General features: G+C 42.0%; 1 pseudogene; it reads right to left on the bottom strand.

The window, feature by feature from the left end:
- Positions 1 to 220: 220 nt before the first annotated feature.
- Positions 221 to 1,077, bottom strand: LOC104675868 (annotated as a pseudogene).
- Positions 1,078 to 19,262: the final 18,185 nt, after the last annotated feature.

Genomic DNA, 19,262 nt, shown 5'->3' with positions numbered 1-19,262 from the left:
ATGTTTGCAAAGTTTTGAGAAGTCCATCTGCTGTCCAAACTTTGGATTGAAGTCTTTATTTTTTCCTTTACTTAGAGACAGGTATATACAGTGCTGTTGTAATAATGAAACAAATGCAAAATCTACTGTAAAGTTGCACAATACAGAAAACTGTTGCTCCATCTTCTACTACATAAATGTGTGACTCCACCAATTAGTAATGTTGCTGTCATTGTTTTTGTTAAGTTGGAATTATTCCATCACATCTGAGACCTCTCTTTAGCTCCAGATCTTCCAATTTTTTCCACAATTCTTCACGCTCCTTTTCTTTCTTTTTCTTATGCTGATGATCTGACTTGTATGTGGCTGTCAGCTCGTCAAACACGGTGCTGTTCATTTCTATAAATGCCTTCAACACATTGTACACCAACGCCACAATAGCCAGATTCCAATGTTCTTTCGAAATCCTGTAAAGCCTGGAAAACATGATGCGAAGGATGACGTTAGAGTTTTCTTCTATCAAACTCATGATGTATTCATTATTCCAGTAATAGAGTGCTCTTTCTGCCACCTGAAAATGAGGGCTAGATACACACTTGGCGATTTGTTTAAACAAAGGTTCTTGGATTTTAACACATTGTGAAGGTTCAATCACATCCAGTATTTCTTCCAGTTCCCTAAAGAACATGACCTCTTTCTGACTACATGTTTTAGACCAAACTTCATTAACCCCCTAATAACTGGTTCTGTGAGTGAAGGATCTTTCTCCAGAAACTGCACTATACAATATGCCAGCTGTGCATGGAAGAGTGATAAGCTCCTGACAGTGTATAAGGGGATCAATACTTTCACCAGAAACTGCTCTGCCTTAAGAGGTAAAGTAAAGCCATTGATAATACTTCCTAATATTTCCAGCAGTTCAGCTACACCATTGAAGTGTTCTGTTTCGTAAACAAACCTTAGGAAAATATTGTTAATCTGTTTTCAGATAAATGCTCTAAGACTGAGAAACTTGCCATAAATTCTGTGTAAGACTGTTTTAAAGTAGTCCCATTCCTGAGGGTCTTCGCTGTCAAATAGCTCCAGAAGTGTGATCATCAGGCAATTTTCCAAGCAATCTACTTATTAATCCTCCCGATGAGGTGTAGTTTTGTTCCCCTTTTACAGAAGAGGAAACTGGGGCACATAAGGATTAATTAATGTGCCTATGGTCTCACAGCTAACAGGTGGTAAAGCTAGAATTTGACCCCCAGCAGTTAAGGCCAAAAGTCCATGATCTCAATCACTGCACTATACTACCTACTGATATTCCAAATACCGTTTTTGTATTTTTAATAGAGATCGGGTTTCACTATTTTGGCCAGACTGGTTTCGAACTCCTGACTTCATGACCTGCCTGCCTCGGCCTCCCAAAGGGCTGGTATTACAGGCGTGAGCCACTGCACCCAGCCCATTAACAGGTATCTTATTCCAAAAATAAATTCTTGATTTCTTTCCCCAAACTTAACTCCTGCCCTAGTCTATCTCATCTTCAATGGCACCTCCAGCCTTAAAGTTGCTCAGACCAACCTTGGAGATGTTCTGAATTCTTCTTTCTCACTCTGTAGAACAAATGCGTGAGCAAATCCTACCTATTATTACATGTGAAATGTGTCCAGAATCCAACAATGTCTCCATCTCAACCATCCTAGACCAAGCCATCAGCATCTCTTTTTTTTTTTTTTTTTTTTTTTTTTTGAGACAGCATCTTACTCTGTCACCAGACTGGAGTGCAGTGGCACTATCTCGGCTCACTGCAACCTCTGCCTCCCAGGTTCAAGTGATTCTCCTGCCTCAGCTTCCCGAGTAGCTGGGACTACAGGCATGTGCCACCACGCCCAGCTAATTTTTGACTTTTTAGCAGAGACAGGGTTTCACCATGTTGGCCGGGAGGTCTTGATCTCTTGACCTCGTGATCCGCCTGCCTCGGCTTCCCAAAGTGCTGGGGTTACAGGTGTGAGCCACCACACCCGGTCTATCACCTCTTTTAATTGATCTTCCTGCTTTTATGTCTGTCTTCCCATAGTCTATCCCCTCATTGCATGATCTGCTCCTATCTATTCTCTAACTGTGTCTGTCACTGCTGTCCTACTCTCTCACTCTGACCCAGCTGCACTCGTATCTTAATTGTTCCTGGGACAAGCCAAGCGTGCGTTCACCTCGAGGTCTTTGAAATGCCTCTCCATCTGAAATGCTGTTGAGTTGCAGGTGATCACTTCCATTTTCATGGTTCTCACCTTACGGCTTCCTTGCCAAGCTTGTCTAACTCACATTATTTTGTTGTTGTTCTGTTTTGTTTTAGGCTTTTGGCAGCCTGAAGTCATGATTTTTAGTTTCTGTCTCTAGTGATAAGTGGAAAAGAGGGATAAGGAAGGGGCTTTAGTGACCCCACAAGAAACAGAAACTAAGAACCCATAACAGCATTTTCTCCCTCGGACACCCTTGCTTCCTTCTGCTGTAGTTGAGATAAGAAAATTAATGGCAGAGAGAATGCTGGGGCTCTCCTCCAGATATGGGGAGGTGCCAAAGACTTATGTTTATGCCTCTGCAAAATTCATAGGTAGAAACCGAATCCCCAAGGGGATAGTATTTGGAGGCAGGGCCTTTGGGAAGTGAATAGGTCATGAAGGCAGAGCTGTAGTGAGTGGGGTAAGTGCCCTCATCAAAAATGCTTGAGGGGCCAGGTGTGGTGGCTCGTGCCTGTAATCCCAGAACTTTGAGAGGCCGAAGCCGGCAGATCACTTGAGGTCAGGAGTTTGAGATCAGCCTGGCCAACATGGTGAAACCCCGTCTCTACTAAAAATACAAAAATTAGCCAGGTGTGATGGTACTTGCCTGTAATCCCAGCTATCCAGGAGGCTGAGGCAGGAGAATCACTTGAACCCAGGAGGTGGAGGTTGCCTGGGTGACAAGAGCAAGACTCTATCTCAAAAAGTAATAAAAAAGAAAAATGCTTGAGGGGATGAATACCCCGCTCTCCATGATGTAATTATTACACATTGCATGCCTGCATCAAAACATCTCATGTACCCCATAAATATATATACCTATTATGTACCCACACAAATTAATGCAAAGTATCCCCTCATTCCTTCTGCCATGTGAGTACATAGCAAAAATACAGTTGTCTATTAATATAAATCAGGAATTGGCTCTCACTAGACAGCAGACCTCACCTTACCACTTACATTAACAGGTATCTTATACCAAAAGTAAATTCTTGATTTCTTTCCCCAAACTTAACTCCTTCCCTAGTCTACCCTATCTCCAGCGGCACCACCAGCCTCAAAGATCTCAGCACCACCAGATCTCACCCTTACCACTTACATTAACAGATATCTTACGCCAAAAATAAATTCTTGATTTCTTTTGATAAATCAGAAGAGAGGCCAGACACCTTGATCTTGGACTTCAAGCTTCCAACACTGTAAGAAATAAATTTCCCTTGCTTGTAAGCCACCCAGTCTATGTTACTTTGGTATAACAGCCAAATGAAATAAAACAGGGGTGACTGTGGAAGGCGACCCTGGTGGGTAGTCTGCCATCATGAGACTGAGGGCTATATCACTATCCATTGAGGCATCTGGGGCCTAGAATACTATATAAGTCTATTTTTTCATGAAGAGTTTTGAGACATAGTCCCTATGTGGCCCGTAAACTTAACAGAACTTCTTTTTTTTTTTTTTTTTTTTTTTTGAGGTGGAGTCTCATTCTGTCGTCAGGCTGGAGTGCAGTGGTGCAACTCAGCTCACTGCAATCTCTGCCTCCTGGGTTCACGTGATTCTCCTGCCTCAGCCTCCCAAGTATCTGGGATTACAGGCACCCACTACGACACCTGGCTGATTTTTTTGTTTGTTTTTGTTTTTTAGTAGAGACAAGGTTTCATCATTTTGGCCAGGATGATCTCGATCTCATGACTTTGTGATCTGCCCGCCTTGGCCTCCCAAAGTGCTGGGTTACAGTCATGAGCCACTGCACCCGGCCCAGAACTTTTTTAAAATTTATTTTACTCTAAGTTCTGGGATACCTGTGTGGAACATGCAGGTTTGTTACATAGGTATACATGTGTCATGGTGGATTGCTGCTCCTATCAACCCATCATCTAGGTTTTAAGCCCCGCATGCATTAGGTATTCGTCCTAATGCTCTCCCTCCCCTTGCCTGCCACCCCCCGACAGGCCCCAATGGGCGATGCTCCTCTCTCTGTGTCCATGTGTTCTCATCATTCAACTCCCACTTATGAGTGAGAACATGCGGTGTTTGGTTTTCTGAGTTCATGTTCTTTGCAGGGACATGGATGAAGCTGGAGGCCACCACTCTCAGCAAACTTATCAGAACTTTTTATCTCCTGCATCGTAGTTGCTAGTATTTCTTAAGTTCTGAATTCCAAGCTGAAGAATCATTTCTTATTTTTATTCTTTGTTATAGTTATTTGTGGACAAAGCTTATTTCACATTTTGGACTGTAAGCATCTCAAGCCTTAGATTTTATAGCTTTATCATCTCTTCTATTTCTACAAGCTACAGAGTAGGTCCAGGCTGCTAATTAACATTTAGGGAGCACTTCTTATGCGCTAACGTGTAAGTGGTTTGCAAACATGGTTGTGCTAATTTCCCTCCCTTTATGCATTTTCCTTTGCAGTATGAATCTGCAGCATTTTCCTCAAGTAATGGAGTCAGTTTCCCCAACCATGGCATCTAGGATGGCCTTGTGGCTTAGTCTGACCAAGAGCATGTGACAGACATTATGCTTAGACCTCAAGAATCCTTGCATATTTCTTTTCTTTTTCTTTTCTTTTTTTTTCTCTTCTCTTTTCTTTTCTTTTGTTTTTCTAGATGGAATTAAGCTCTTGTTGCCCAGGCTGGAGTGCAGTGGTGCTATGTCAGTTCACTGCAACCTCTGCCTCCCAGGTTCAAGAAATTCTCCTTCCTCAGCCTCCTGAGTAGCTGAGATTACAGGCGCCCGCCACCATGCCTGGCTAGTTTTTAATATTTTTAGTAGAGACAGAATTTCACCATGTTGGCCAGGCTGGTCTCAAACTCCTGACCTCAGGTGATCCACCCGCCTCGGCCTCCCAAAGTGCTGAGATTACAGGCATGAGCCACCACACCCAGCCCTGAAACCTTGCATATTTCTACAGTTTCCTGGAACCCTGAGCAGTCTCCATTTGAGCAAGCCCCAACTAGCTTGCTGGAGGATGAAAGCCCACATGGAGCAAAGCCATGTCCTTCCAGCTGAGCTCATCCAAGATCAACCAGCCCAACTGGCCCAGCAGCTGACTTCAGACGCATAAGCCAGCCTAGCTGAGCCTCATCCAAATTATAAACCAACAAAAGGCAAATAAATAGTTGTTGTTTTTAGTCAGGAGTTGGCAAATTATGGCCTGTGGACCAAATCTAGCCTGTCTCCTGTTTTTGTCAATATTATTTTGTTGGAACACAGCCTCACTCCTTCCTTTATGTATTATCTATAGTTGCTTTCGTATGATAACAGATCTGAATAGTTGCAATGAACACTGTATGGCCTGCAAAGTTTAAAATATTGACTCTCTGTCTCTTCACAAAAAAAGCTTGCAAACCTTGCTTTAAGTCACTAAGTGTGGGAGTGACTTGTTATGTCCAGGAACTAAACCATGTACTTCAAATTATTATCTGTTTTATTATTATTATTACTACTATTTTTAGATGGATCTCACTCTGTCTCCCAGGCTGGAGTGCAGTCGAGTGATCTCGGCTTGTCACAACCTCCATGTCCTGGGTTCAAGTGATTCTCCTGCCTCTGCCTCTCGAGTAGCTGGGATCATAGGCATATGTCACCACACCCAGCTAATTTTTATGTATTCAGTAGAGATGGGGCTTTGCCATGTTGGCCAGGCTGGTCTAGAACTCCTGACCTCAGATGATCCACCTGCCTCAGCCTCCCAAAATGCTGGGATTATAGGCGTGAGCCACCGCACCTACCCTATTATCTGTTTTAATCATCAGTTTAACTCACTGAGGGTTGATCATGCCCATTTTACAGATAGAAAACTGAGGCATAGTGAAGGCAAAAAATTTGTACACAGTGGGGTCAGGAGAAAACTCAAATATCCTGGCCTTACAGCCTTATGACATTGGCATTAAAACTGTGTTAAATAATGTTCAATAGAAGAGTACCTGTCTGAGTGAATGTAGAGCTGAATAACCGCTCAGGTCTGGTCAGTTCTTATGAGGAAGGAACATGGTATACCTTTAATCAGTGGTATATACTTCTGGACACAAATGAATTCCTCATGGAAAGGGTTAGACATTTCCGCCATCTGGACCTTACGAGTTCCTGACAAGTCTTTTACATATGTATCCCTAATGGATGGCTCAGAAAAATCACTGAAATATATTATGTGTGGGAAAGAGGAAGGAAGAAAATAAGTAAGCGGGGTGGGGGTGCCAGAGGCATTCAAACCAAGAGTGACTCCATTTTGAACAGGGGCTGGGTAAAATGAGGCTGAGAGCTGCTAGACTGCATTCCCAACAGGCTAGGCATTCTTAGCCACAGGATGTTTATGGTTAAGGGAACAGGTTAATATTGTTTGCTAAACAGACCGAGGATTTAACAGATCCAGGAAATGGCCTGATGTCTTGATATCAAAAGCATGATTTGTTTAAGAATAAGTTTTGCAGCTTGGCATGTAATCCCAGCACTTTGGGAGACAGAGGTGGGCGGATTGCTTGAGCCCAGTAGTTTGAGACCAGCCTAGGAAACCCCGTCCCTATGAAAAATAAAAAAATTAGTCTGGCATGATGGCGCACCCTTGTAGTCCTAACTACTTGGGAGGCTGAGATGGGAGGATCACTTGAGCCCAAGAGGTTGAGGCTGTAGTGAGTTTCATCACACCATTGCACTCCAGCCTGCATGACAGAGCAAGACCCTGTCTCAAAATAATAATAATAGGAAGAACAGAATGAATTTTGCTTTAAATATAGTAATACAGATTTTGCAGAAAACAGTAGTTACAGAAAGATGAAAATCCTTTATCCCAGCACCTTGTAGTAGAGCACACCACCCCGTGAGTTTTTGACGTTTTTATCTTATATTTGAGGAAACATTGTAACTAAGGTAGGCGCGTTCTTCCTTTTGCTTTTGGGAATGTCCTGCTCTGTCTGTGGAGCAGCAATTCTTTTATTCCTTTAGTTTTTTTTTTTTTTTTTTTTATGGAGTCTCGCTCCTTCGCCCAGGCTGGAGTGCAGTGGCGCCATCTCAGCTCACTGCAAGCTCTGGCTCCTGGGTTCACACTATTCTTCTGCCTCAGCCTCCCGAGTAGCTGGGACTACAGGCACCCGCCACCATGCCTGGCTAATTTTTTGTATTTTTAGTAGAGACGGGGTCTCACCGTGTTATCCAAGATGGTCTCAATCTCCTGACCTTGTGATCCACCCGCCTCGGCCTCCCAAAGTCCTGGAATTACAGGCATGAGCCACCGTGCCCGGCCTGTTCCTTTACTTTCTTAATAAACTTGCTTTCCTTTTACTCTGTGGACTTACCCTGAATTCTTTCTCATGTGAGATCCAATAACTCTCTCCTGGGGTCTGGATAGAGACCCCTTTCTGATAATAGGGGGAGAAGATGGAAGACGTGGAGGTGAAGGAAAGGAGAAAAGAGGAGGTTTAGAAAAGGAAGGAAAAGCAATTCAAATTCTATTGAGGGTAGAGAATCTTCCATTTGTCTCTGACAACCACTAATACTCATTCTGAATGTAACATTAATCTGTCTACACAAAGGCTTGGAGGATCATCAGGGCTCACTGTTGAACAAGGTAAAGAAACTGTAGCCTATCTTCTATCTAAGTCCTGGTCTTTACTGGCCCAACCTCTTCCAGAGTGGGTAAGGGGCCTGCTTGGTGAGACCCTCACAGCTTCCCCCTTTCTCAAGAATAGACAGTAGTGTCACATGTAGACAGTGCGACACTACATCCAAGACAGAAGCGAAATCCTCTTGGCTTTCTCAACATCCTTCCCCTATCCCCAAGTATGCTGACACTATTCAATAACCCATATTGACTTTTGAGGAGAAAAAAAAATGTAGTTGTTAAAGTGTAAATCCCCTTAAATGCTAAGATCGAAAGGAAAGTTTCCACCCAGTGACATGAAATTAAATATGCAGACGTACCCCACTCTGATTCATGAATGCTTATGCACTTCTAAATTGTTGCCAGGAAGATCAGGGCCTAAGAAAATTAAAACCATTATGCCTCAAAAGGATACATGATTTTCACAGCTTTCTAACGTGATTTCCTGTCGTGCAGAACTTTGTGTTTTCCCATATTCCCCTCATGCCTCTATACTGATGTTCAGGACTGAACAGAAGCAGCTTTGCAAACATCCTTCCGCAGAGAATTCCCACAGGCCCAGCCTGAGGTGAACACAGAAACAGACAGCAAGGCTTTATGTTCAGCCAGAGAATAAATGCCCCCTTAGACAAAGTACCCTGAGGGTAGTCTCAGGCTGGGGTTGAGGAGAAGGCAGTATTGTAAGTAAAGTTACAATGTAACTCAAAGTTATGAGGTGTCTCCATTTACATCAGGGTGACTTGCACAATTTATTTAGCTTCTCTATGCCTTAATGTCTTCTGTTGAGTTCTCCCAGAAATAGACTCAGAGACAAGTATTTTAGCACAGAAAAATACAGAAAACACCAGTAGAAGACTGTGCAGAGAAGGAAAGTATACTACTAAAGCCACTTAACACTGTGGAGCCTACCAGGGAATGCTAGGTAATGGTGGAGAAATTCTGATATAGAACTCTCTGTGTCCCCACCCAAATCTCATGTCTAACTGTACCTCCAGTGTGGGAGGAAGGACCTGCAGGGAGGTGATTGAATCATGGGGACAGATTTTTCTCCTTGCTGTTCTCGTGATAGAGTTCTCACGAGATCTGGTTGTTTGAAAGTGTGTAGCACCTCCCCCTTCACTCTCTTTCTCTCCTGCTGGCCGTGTGAAGATATCCTTCCTTCCCCTTCACCTTCTGCCATGATTGTAAGTTTTCTGAGGCCTCCCCAGAAGCAGAAGCCTGTAAGCCTTAATGTCTTCAGTTGGGAACCTTGAGCCAATTAAATCTCTTTTTTTTTACAAATTACCCAGACTCAGTAATGTTTTTATAGCAGTGTGAGAATGGACTAATGCAAGTTCACGTAAAAGCTTTCTCTCCCAGGCCTGGTGTGGTGGCTGATGCCCGTAATCCCAGCACTTGGGGAGGCCAAGGTGGGGGGATCATCTGAGGTCGGGAGTTCGAGACCTGGCTGATCAACATGGAGAAACCCCGTCTCTACCAAAAACACAAAATTAGCCGGGCATGGTGGTGCATGCCTGTAATCCCAGCTACTTGGGAGGCTGAGGCAGGAGAATCGCTTGAACCCAGGAGGCAGAGGTTTCCATGAACTGAGATCGTGTCATTGCTATCCAGTCTGGGCAGCAAGAGTGAAACTCCATCTCAAGAAGAAAAGAGGCCAGGCGCGGTGGCTCAAGCCTGTAATCCCAGCACTTTGGGAGGCCAGGATGGGCGGATCACGAGGTCAGGAGATCAAGACCATCCTGGCTAACACGGTGAAACCCCGTTTCTACTAAAAAATACAAAAAACTAGCTGGGTGAGGTGGCGGGCGCCTGTAGTCCCAGCTACTCGGGAGGCTGAGGCAGGAGAATGGTGTGAACCCGGGAGGTGGAGCTTGCAGTGAGCTGAGATCCGGCCACTGCACTCCAGCCTGGGCGACAGAGCGAGACTCCGTCTCAAAAAAAAAAAAAAAAAAAAAAAAAAAAAGAAAAAGAAAAAAGAAAAAAAGAAAAAAAAAGCTTTCTCTCCCAAGAGGCAAGGAAGTTGGAAATGTATCTAACTCACATTGGACACTGCCTGAGGTTATTCACAGGGAAAGGTAATACTTCTCTTTGCCTGGTAGAGCAACCCTCCTGGCATCAGAAAAAGGCCCCCAGAAAAAGAGACACAGGTATAGCAATTGTAAATTATCCAGAGTCCTTATAAGTTGTAAGATCTGAAGGAAATGTCGGCCATCTATATTCTCAGCCACACTTAGTTTCTTAATCTGCAAAATGGAATTAATAATAGTACTTACTTGATGAGGCGGTTGCAGAAATTCATTGAGTTGCAACACACAAATCACTGAGAACCCAGCTGGGCATATAATAAGCATTTTATTGCACAGCATTATTATCATCTTTTTTTTTTTTTGAGATGGAGTCTTGCTCTGTTGCCCAGGCTGAAGTGCAGTGGCGCAGTCTCCGCTCGCTGCAAGCTCCGCCTCCCAGGTTCATGCCATTCTCCTGCCTCAGTCTCCCGAATAGCTGGAACTACAGGCACCCGCCACCACGCCTGGATAATTTTTGTATTTTTACTAGAGATGGGGTTTCACCTTGTTAGCCAGGATGGTCTCGATCTCCTGACCTTGTGATCTGCCCGTCTTGGCCTCCCAAAGTGCTGGGATTACAAGTGTGAGCCACCACGCCCGGCTTATTGCCATAATTTTTACTTCTATTACTGCTACTGCTTATACTACTTGTGCTTTGTTGATATGAAAGTCCACAATCAGGGAGCACTGTAGTGGAAAATGTATTAGGCCAGGCATAGCCTTTAGTTCTCTGGCCTTGGGTCCTTCATTCGTGATATTCAGTTAACAATACCTAGGCAGTAGGGGTGTTAAAGATTGAATAAATGTGAGAACGTACCTGTTGCTAAATCTTCCTTGAAGCATTATGGACTCTCAGAGCCAGAAGAAGATCATCTCGCCTGTGCTCCTGATATGCTGGGATCTGCCACATCACTGGCAACAGGTGGGCCTCCAGAATCTGCTCCAGGATTTTTGGAAGTCCTGACACCCTCCCAATCTTCTTCTTTGTAACATGCACACTTTGGCCTGTGTCAGTTTACTGGCATACATCAGGCCAGCCCTCTTCCTGAGACAAAATCAATCCCTTTCTTTCTCTTTCTTTCTTTCTTTTCTTTCTTTCTTTTCTCTTTCTTTCTTTCTCTCTCTCTCTCTCTCTTTTCTTTCCTTTCCTTTCCTTTCTTTCTCTTTCTCTCTCTGCTTCCTCCGTCCCTCCCTCCCTCCCTCCCTGCCTCCCTCCCTTCCTTCCTTCCTTCTTTCCTCCCTCCCTCCTTCCTTCCTTCTTTTCCTTTCCTTTCCCTCCTTCCTTCTTTCTTTCTTTCTTTTTTTTTTTTTGAGACGGAGTCTTGCTCTGTCGCCCAGGCTGGAGTGCAGTGGCCGGATCTCAGCTCACTGCAAGCTCCGCCTCCCGGGTTTATGCCATTCTCCTGCCTCAGACTCCCAAGTAGCTGGGACCACAGGCGCCCGCCACCTCGCCCGGCTAGTTTTTTGTATTTTTTAGTAGAGACAGGGTTTCACCGTGTTAGCCAGGATGGTCTTGATCTCCTGACCTCATGATCCGCCCATCCTGGCCTCCCAAAGTGCTGGGATTACAGGCTTGAGCCACCGCGCCCGGCCCCTTCTTTCTTTCTTTCCTTTTTTTTTTTTCAAGGTCTCACTGCAGTGTCCAGACTGGAGTGCAGTGCAGTGAACATGGCTCACTGCAGCCTTGACCTCCTGAGCTCAAGCGATCCTCCAACCTCAGCCTCCCAGTATCAGGGACTACAGGTACATGCCACCATGCCCAGCTAATTTTTGTATTTTTTGTAGAAACAGGGTTTCACCACGTTGCCTAGTCCAGTCTCAAACCCCTGGCCTAAAGTGATCCTTACACCTTGGCCTCCCAAAGTGCTGGGATTACAGGCATGAGCCATCACACCTGCCCAGGAACAGAATATTGACTGTTATTTTAAAAGAATTCAAGAAGTTTGCTTGAATTCATGATCAAGCAGCTCACCAGCTGGGAATAATATAATACCGATTTTTGGAGTAATGAGTATATAAATCAGGATATAGCCATAGAACAGAATACTATGTAGAAAGCGAGAAAGAATGAAGTATTCCTTTATTTCTTCTTAAGGAAATACCTCTAAGCATAACATTGAGAAAGAATGGGGTATTCCTTTATTTCCTATTAAAGAAATAACTCTAATCATAATGTAGAGTGATAAAAGCAGGTTCTATGTTATAATAACATTCAAATAATGCACACAAAATATAGTATATGTTAATTATATAGGAATGTTTATATGCATTCCATATTGCAACAGTTAATTTTAAATATCACATGGCTAGGCCCTGGCTGAATACTATCTTACATGTTGCTGTAAAGGCATTATTTAGTTGAGACTAACATTTAGATCAGTGTACTTTGAGTAAAACAGATTATTTTCCATAGTGGGGTGGGCCTCACTTAATTAGCTGAAGGCCTTAAAAGAAATAAGGTTGACCTCCCCCAAGGAAGAAGGAATTATGCCTCCAGGCTTTCTTTGGACTCAAGGTGCAACATCACTTCTTCCCTGGGTCTCCACACTAATGGCTGGAGCTACCCTGTCTGCATATTTTGGACTTGCCAGCTTCCACAATTGTGTGACCCGATTCCTTATAATAAATATCTCTCTTCTCTCTCTTTCTGTCCTTCTCTCTCTCTATATATGTACATGCACACATAAATATATAGATATATACATGTATGTATACATACACAAATTTATGTATACACACATATTCCTTACCAATTCCTTACAATAAATCTCTATTCTCTCTCTTTCTTTCTCTGTCTCTCTCTCTATATATGCATAGACATATATAGATATATACATGTATGTATACATAAATATATATAGATATGTATGTGTAGATATGTATACATACATATGTTTATGTACACATATATGCATAGGTACACATATATGTATATATGTATATAGGTGTATATACGTGTCTATACACATGTATACATGTGTATACATATAGAGAGATATATACTTGTACATATACATACATAAATCTATGTATACACACATTCCTTACCATATATGTACATCATGTATATAGACACACAAATACATATATATGTGTATATATATGCACACACACATACATATATACACACACACATATATACACACACACACAAATGCTCACTCATGCACCTGCACATACACACACACTTCTGGAATTGGGTAGGGAAGGAAGGACAGTAGGTACCAGGGACATTTTAGACTTAACTGAATTGTTTTCATTTTTTAACAAAGAAAACTTATGCAAGAATTAATTTTGCAATTAAAAGACATTCAAACATTTTGCTGCAGGCACTGACCAATATCCCCTGTGAAATGTCACTAATGTCATGTTACCCCTGTTAATGTTCTAAAATTACACTATTTCTGTTTTCTGCTTTCCTAGTTTCCTGTTGCACCGTTTTTGATCTCTGCATTGTTCCACTGTCATCTAACTTTTTGAAAAACTCATTTTGTTTGCTTTTCTTCCAGGTCCTGGCTTCCTGTCCTGGCCATCCAATCATATCCACCGCAAACAGGCCTCATTCCTCTTTGTAACTGCAGGCCCGCTCTGAACTGTCTATTTTTTTTCATGGACATAGAAAGATGAGATGCGTCAGCGCCCTTGAAAACATGAAAGCCTAGCCAGTGAAGTGCTGAGTGCTGGAAGATTTGCCTGGGAATGAACAGTTACAGAAACTAGAGCTCTGTATCAGATGAAGTGACTCAAAGGGACAGAATGGCCGTCTTTAGACAGTTTAACAGCTTTCATAAGGAAGAGGAATCAGGACTCACTTCATGTGGTGTGTGGTGCCGAATCAAATGGATAAATGCTCCCAGGAAGCAGATTTCAGCCCATGACGAAGAAGAGCTTTCTGGCACATGGAAGAACTCCACAGTGGAAGGGGCTGACACTTCGGAGTGAGCTTCCTATTACAAGAGGTATTCAAACCAGATAGATGTATCATTCTCAGGTTCCTACACTTACCTACACTTACTGTAAAGTAAAATTAGATAGCCTATAAGGGCATTCTAATAGTATGATTCTCAAGAAACACTAGTTCTGTAGTTTGGGTCATACCAAGATTTTGGTTAGACCATGGAAAAGAAGGAAATTTGATTTTGTGTTTTCCAATCAATTATTGGGCAAAGAATCAAGACATCTAGTGTCTGCAGTAGAATTTCTGGGCTTAAGGCTTGAGATGGTTTGACTCTGTGTCTCCACCCAAATCTCATCTCAAATTGTAATCCCCACGTGTTGAGGGAGAGACCTGGTGGGAGGTGATTGGATCATGGGGGCAGTTTCCCCCCTGTTGTTCTTGTTATGGTGAGTAAGTTCTTAAGAGATCTGATGGTTTTCTAATGGGCTCTTCCTGCTTTGCTCTTGTTCTCTTTCCTGCACCATGAGAAGAAGGTACTTGCTTCTCCTTCGCCTTCCGCCATTATTGTAAGTTTCCTGAGGCCTCCATAGCTAATCAGAACTGTGAGTCAATTAAACCTCTTTCTTTTATACATTACCCAGTCTTGGGTATTTCTTTATAGCAGTGTTAGAATGAACTAATACAAGGTTCCACGAAGGTTCTACACCACACCAAATTTGATTAGTCATTGGGACATTATGCAAAAAAAAAAAAAAAAAAAAAATTCTCTTGATGGAAATAGTATGGATCCAGAGTAATCTAGAATAAAGGGATGATATGATAGAATTAGCAAATGTTCCAGTCTCTTTACTGGTTTCCTAAGAAGTCCCCTTGAGTTCTTGGAAAATGTGACTCATTGGAGCATCTGTGAAATCCATTCCTTTGCTTTGACATACATTCGCGTTGAATTTAGAGAGCTCTGGCTTTGCTAGTACTGGTCTAGACTGAAGGCAAAAGTTGAATTGATGGTTGTAGTTGGTTAAAGTCAAGACAGAAGGCTGGAGCATCAAGGGCACTCCCCGAGCTGGGAGTACAAGGACCTTGTCAGTCTCATTATCTCATCCCTCACATGGAGCCCGCTATTGAGTAAGTGTGATTCATGCTTCCATTTGAATGAGAAATGAAGCCTGAGGAATGTGTGACAGCCAGGGGTGGCAACGCCTTCCCCTAGTCCATCGTTTCTTGCAGCTCGTTATGGTGGTTCCCCAAATGGAAAACTCTCTGCTAATGGCAAGCCACATTCTGGCTCTTTCCCCAACCAGAGTAAATAGAGCGAGCCAGCTGTCTCATGTGATACCGTGGACTCTGCCATTGTGTCAGCCCACCTGGGTACTGCTATTATATTTCTGTTTCATGGAACAAGTTAAATGGTAGGAAGTTGCCCGGACTGAAAGGGCCCCAGGGGAGAAAGGAACAAGCAACATCAAAGCATTCCTTGCTCACTCAGTGACTTTCAAATGTACTTCAAGCAGGCAGTCATGCCACTCTAGCTAAGCAGGGGGAAGATGCAGGAAGGATGCTCCGGCTCTTGCAATTAAGCATACTGGAACCCTGTGGCTCAGGCCCGTGTCATGGGAGGAAGGCAGGACTAAGTGACTCATTTATGGCTTTGCACTTATGTGTTCAGCCAAGCAACTGGTGCATGGAGATCAACAGGTTCAGCAAGCTCAGGTGTGGTTCTGGCAGGTGTCTGTGTCAGGAGACAGACAATACTCAGAATTGTTGAAAGTGGGCTGAGAGCAGACTCCAGTTCTCTGGGAAAGAGTCAAAGTATGTCTAGTAGACCTCATCATTAAGCAGACTGCAATTCAGGCAGAGCATATATTCCTGGAAGGCACCTGTAGGGAGGGCTGGGCAGGAAAGCTGAGCTGGAAGCCCAGGTATACTGAACTCATAAAATCTATTGAGCACCAGGATGATAGGGGGTTCATGCCAGTATATCTGACACGTGGGGCCAGTAACTCCACGAATGCCCCCTGTCCCTCACTCAGGCAGGGGACATCCACATGCCTTGCTTAGGGTCATTTCAGGGCCCAATCAATATTGAGACTATAAATAAGGGACCAGGGACTCTAGGCAAGAGGGCCCCAGGGCTATAAGATTGTTCAGAAGTCAAGGAAAATTGGATCATCCTCTAACAGGACACATCTCTGCTCCAAATGGGCAGCAATGGCAACCCCCCCAATGCAACGTGGTATTGCAGAGGGTCGATCGTGGCTGCTTTCCATCCTGGGTCTGTGGGACGGACCATTAAATGAACACGTTGCCAACTAAGGATTTTGTTGTAGCATTTTATTGATAAAGAGAAAAGACTAGCTCACGGACTCTAGCTCACGAACTCTCTGTGTGGATCCAGCAGACAGCCCAACTCCTCACTTCCCACAGGTAATTGCCTGCTCCTAATTGGGTCTGAAAGCAGTGAGTTTATATTTCAAGGTAGGAGTACAGAACTCTATTGACACATATCACCTATCCTTTAATATACTCTCAATACACATTCATTTCTAAAACATGTAGGTCCTCAAAGCCTTCTGAATTATGTTGCCCTGAAATTTTACTTTGGTGCCCACAAAAGATATTTTTTAAAGTATATAATAAAATAATCTAATTATTTGGCAAAGCAATCTTACTGCTGTCATTTATTAAATGCATCTAAGTAAAATTACAAAGTACAAATTTTAAAAACAAGCAAATAAAAACCCACTAAGGTTTACCACTTTATACAGTGAATGATTTATGGTTATACAAGCAAACAAAAGGCCAGAACTTGTGCCCAGGCTAAGCTCTATCCACAGATTAGGATAAAGAAAAAATGGTGCCAACTTTACTTTCTGCTTTGCTCATATTGTGGATGTACTCAGTCTTGGACACTATGGGCCGAGACTTATCCAAAATAAGTTTTCATTGAGGATGCTACCTTGGTGAAGATTTTGTGTCTAGTTAAGTTTTGTGATTTTGTCCAGCTAAGAATATCCATCAATTGACATATATTTTATTAAGCAACTGCTATGTTCTTTTTTCTAAAGCTACCTTTACATGGTGGATTTTGTAGCGAAGTGTATTACTATAAACCATATAGGATCAAGGACAGCTAAACCAGGCTGCCTAATCCTCTTCTCTGTTTGGATTCCAGAATCTTTTCCATATCCTGTATCTCCTAGACACTTATGGAAGTGAGTGAAGACATATTTATGACAGTGGCGATGTCTGTGGATAAGAAGTAGCCAAATAATTCAAACTAGGTATAAAGTATAGCAGCTACTCCATAGTTATGCATTCAAAGCAGATAATTAAGAGTTAACCACATGGCATAAATTCCGTGTCCATTCTTTCCACTATCTTATCTTTTATGATAAAAAACATGTCAATCTTTGTATCATTAAAATGGAGAGTACTGCCATTAGCCAATAACTAACTGGCTGGCTCAAAGAATGGCATTTTCTAAGGTGAAGAACGAAGTAACTTTAATTTCACTCACTACAGAAAGGCTTTCTCTTGATCTTTCTTGGTGTGAAAGGGAAGGTGAATCAATAGTTTTGCTATCATCACAAAAACACTTTATGTCTTTTAGATCGGACAGCAGGACCTTTTTCTTAAAAAAGTAAAATTAGAAAATATAATAAGAATGTGCAAAAATATAGTTTTGTTTTTCAGTTTTCCGGTGATGAGGATGGGAAGGAAAAATCAAGTCTACAACTATTACAATGTCTTAGTCAGCACTCTTCATCATCATTAATTGGCTATTAATATATGGCTAACATTTACTGAGCACTTGTCACATGCTGGGTGCCAAAAAGTTTCCATAAATCAACTTATTTAATCTTCATATGAACCTGTGAAATAGGGAGTTTATTATATCCATTTTACAGAAGATGAAAGTGAGGCTTAGAGGGTTCAAGAAGTTGTCCAATGTCACACAGCTAGAACTGAAACCCAATCTTATCTCTCCAAAGTCCATGCTCTAAACCACTATAACTTGATTAATTGCCTCTGTAAAGTTCTCTTGGACCCTACTTGGTAAGGATGTTGGTAGGCCAGGGGAGAAGCATGTGACACAATTGCTCTGCCCATCATTCTCCCTCATGGTGAGAATATAGATATATTCCTAACTATTTTCTTCTATGAGTCAAGGTTTGAGTATGAGGGAAAAGGAAGAACAATTCCCTGCCCTCAATACTTGATAAAATATAAAGTATTTCTAAAAATGGTTAATAAAATTTTGCCTGATTGTACATTCCCTTGAAATATTCTTTTCACCGTAATATACATATACATATTCAAGAATGTTTCTTTAACAAATTACTACGCTAGAATACTAGATTCTTTAAAAGTTGGCATGAATCCAACTGATGTATGAATCATTACAAATTTTGAAGTAATGGAAACTTAGTTGCAAAAACTTCAGTATAATGTCGCACTTTTCCAGCCCTACTACAACTAAACTGATTTGCCTGGCTTCAATTACATCTCCACCCCAAACCCAAAGTTAGGAGATTAATGTTTGTTTGATGAATGCTATAGATTTCATTTCAACATGTAACTCCAATCCAATAGGATCATATGATCTATAAATTAAACCATATTTTTAAATGCTAATTTCTAAAAATAAATAATGGATTTTATTTTATTTTTATTTTTTTTATTATACTCTAAGTTCTAGGGTACATGTGCATAACGTGCAGGTTTGTTACATATGTATACTTGTGCCATGTTGGTGTGCTGCACCTATCAACTCGTCAGCACCCATCAATTCATCATTTATATCATGTATAACTCCCCAATGCAATCCCTCCCCCCTCCCCCCTCCCCATGATAGGCCCCAGTGTGTGATGTTCCCCTTCCCGAGTCCAAGTGATCTCATTGTTCAGTTCCCACCTATGAGTGAGAACATGCAGTGTTTGGTTTTCTCTTCTTGTGATAGTTTGCTAAGAATGATGGTTTCCAGCTGCATCCATGTCCCTACAAAGGACGCAAACTCATCCTTTTTTATGGCTGCATAGTATTCATTCCATGGTGTATATGTGCCACATTTTCTTAATCCAGTCTGTCACAGATGGACATTTGGGTTGATTCCAAGTCTTTGCTATTGTGAATAGTGCTGCAATAAACATACGTGTTCATGTGTCTTTGTAGTAGAATAATTTATAATCCTAAATAATGGATTTTAAAGAGTTTAATAAACATAGGACACATCTATCCCACATATGAAAAAATTTACACAACAAATAGGAAGATTTTCCTAAGCAGAGATGTATCTCTATATAAAATAGCAGTAATATTGATATAGATACCATTGACTATAGCATCACTCTCATCTCTATTATCGGTCTCAGTAGCACCATAAGATTTCAGTAATTCTTTCCTTTTTTCATCATCGGCTTCATCCAAAGCACTCTTTTGTTTATCATATTTTTGAT

The sequence above is a fragment of the Rhinopithecus roxellana genome, chromosome 6, assembly GCF_007565055.1.
Source record: "Rhinopithecus roxellana isolate Shanxi Qingling chromosome 6, ASM756505v1, whole genome shotgun sequence".
In the NCBI taxonomy this organism is placed as follows: domain Eukaryota; kingdom Metazoa; phylum Chordata; class Mammalia; order Primates; family Cercopithecidae; genus Rhinopithecus; species Rhinopithecus roxellana.
This window is presented reverse-complemented; position numbering and strand designations above follow the sequence as displayed.